Raw genomic sequence first — 2725 nt, forward strand, 5'->3', positions numbered from 1 at the left:
AAAAAAAAAAAAAAAAAAAAAAAGGAAAGAAAAGGAGGCCATTGGGATGGCTGAGGCTGGAGGGGTGGACCACGTGCCCCACAGGCAAGAGGTCCCAACTATAGATGAAGCACGCAGGCTACAGACAGGTGAGTGGTGCCTCGGGTGAGAGGCAAGTTTGTCTCCATAGGTCATCCTGCTACACGGAATTCTCCAGAATCCCCTGCAAAGGTGTAGATGGGCTGAGTGCAGTAGCTCATGCCTCTAATCCCAGCACTTTGGGAGGTCAAGTCGGGCGGATCACCTTGAGGTCAGAAGTTCAAGACCAGCCTGACTAACATGGTGAAACCCTGTCTCAACTAGAGTACAAAAATTAGCTGGGCATGGTGGCATTTGCCTGTAGTCCCATCTACTCAGGAGGCTGAGGCAGGAGAATTGCTTGAACCCGGGAGGTGGAGGTTGCAGTGAGCCGAGATCGCGCCACCGCACTCCAGCCTTGGTGACAGAGCGAGACTCTATCTCAAAAAAAAAAAAAAAAAAGGTGTAGATGGCTTATGCTTTGTGATTTTCAATGTGACTTGTTTTTATTTTTTTCCAAATCTATAGGTCTTTTATTGAATCATCTAAATATCACAGATACTTAGGTCTGAGGAGTCATCCAACATCGTGTTTCTGTAGCTGGACAACTCTTAGAACCTCCTCAGCAGCCTGCGGAACTGTTCCTTTTTAGGAGACGTAGACAACACCCCAACATTTTCTGATACCCTTGTTTTTAACTATTGCTGCTTGCTGAATCAGAGCAGCTGAATTTGAACAAGACTGAAACAAGCTCAATGTCGTTTCCTTCAAAGATTAATTCGACATTCTGGGCTTGAGATACTGAATAAGCAACACCTGGCCTCATCCGAACCCTGCAGATGGATTTTCCACCCAAGATGTTTCAGATTTCAACGAGAGTCCCGTTCTCCTGGATAACGACGTTTCTGGGGAAGTGAGCACCCACAGAGGTCATCTTGTAATGGAACCCAGGGCAACCCCTTTGACCATGCTCCATACACGACTATGAACAGTCCCAACGGCAGCCGGCTCCCTTCAGTTTCCCCACCGTTTGTCAACCCGGAGCCTCTTTTCCTTTCCAAGGAGACTGAGTTCTACATTGATGTGATTAAAGTCTCTCCTCAAGGCTGGGCGCGGTGGCTCACACCTGTAATCCCAACACTTTGGGAGGCAGAGGCAGGCAGATCACTTGAGGCCAGGAGTTTGAGAGCAGCCTGGCCAACACGGTGAAACCATGTCTCTACTAAAAATACAAAAATTAGCCAGGCGTGGTGGCACATGCCTGTAGTCTCAGCTACTAGGGAGGCTGAGGCAGGAAAATTGCTTGAACCCAGGAGGTGGAGGTTGCAGTGAGCCAAGATCGCACCACTGCACTCCAGCCTGGGCGACAGGGCAAGACCCTGTCTCAAAAAAATAAAATAAATAAATAAATAAATAAATATAGTCCTTCCTCAGGGTTCCTCTCAGGCCCTTCCCAGTAACTGTGTGTTCCTTTAGAGTAATGTTGACCTTTTCTGGAATATCCACAGGTTGGTTGCTGGGAACGGTCTTCATTCTCACAGTAGATGCGGCAAAGACAGCAGTTTTATTTTTTTAATATAACTTCCAGGCATCTTAACCTTGGAATTTTGAACATACTAGGACGTGTCTTTCCATGAATATTGTAAATTGTCAGGCTGGTCTAACAAGGCGGTTTTGGAATTCCACTTTGGGAGGTGTAGGAAGAATAACTTTAGAGTGGACCAACCCTCAGACACTGCTGGTAGGCATGTAAAATGGTGCAGTCACTGCAGAAAACAGGACAGTGCTTCCTCCAAAAGCGAAACATAGGACTACTATACACACTATCTATACATACTATATAAACTGTATATATACACTATGTATACAGTACATAGTATATATGTCTACACTATATACACAGTATATACACATAGTATATACACAGTATATACACATAGTATATACACAGTATATACACATCATAGTATATACACAGTATATACACATCATAGTATATACACAGTATATACACATCATAGTATATACACAGTATATACACATCATAGTATATACACAGTATATACACATCATAGTATATACACAGTATATACACATCATAGTATATACACAGTATATACACATCATAGTATATACACAGTATATACACATCATAGTATATACACAGTATATACACATCATAGTATATACACAGTATATACACATCATAGTATATACACAGTATATACACATCATAGTATATACACAGTATATACACATCATAGTATATACACAGTATATACACATCATAGTATATACACAGTATATACACATCATAGTATATACACAGTATATACACATCATAGTATATACACAGTATATACACATCATAGTATATACACAGTATATACACATCATAGTATATACACAGTATATACACATCATAGTATATACACAGTATATACACACAGTATATACACAGTATATACACACAGTATATACACAGTATATACACACAGTATATACACAGTATATACACACAGTATATACACAGTATATACACACAGTATATACACATAGTATATACACACAGTATATACACATAGTATATACACATAGTATATACACATAGTATATACACAGTATATATACATAGTATATACATATAGATATACGTATATACTATGTA

At 40.3% G+C, this 2725-nt stretch overlaps 1 pseudogene; it reads right to left on the bottom strand.

The window, feature by feature from the left end:
* Positions 1-539: 539 nt before the first annotated feature.
* On the bottom strand, positions 540-1686 carry LOC101059052 (large ribosomal subunit protein uL6-like; annotated as a pseudogene).
* Between the last annotated feature and the right edge of the window lie 1039 nt (positions 1687-2725).

This window comes from Pan troglodytes, chromosome 19 (assembly GCF_028858775.2).
Source record: "Pan troglodytes isolate AG18354 chromosome 19, NHGRI_mPanTro3-v2.0_pri, whole genome shotgun sequence".
NCBI lineage: Eukaryota > Metazoa > Chordata > Mammalia > Primates > Hominidae > Pan > Pan troglodytes.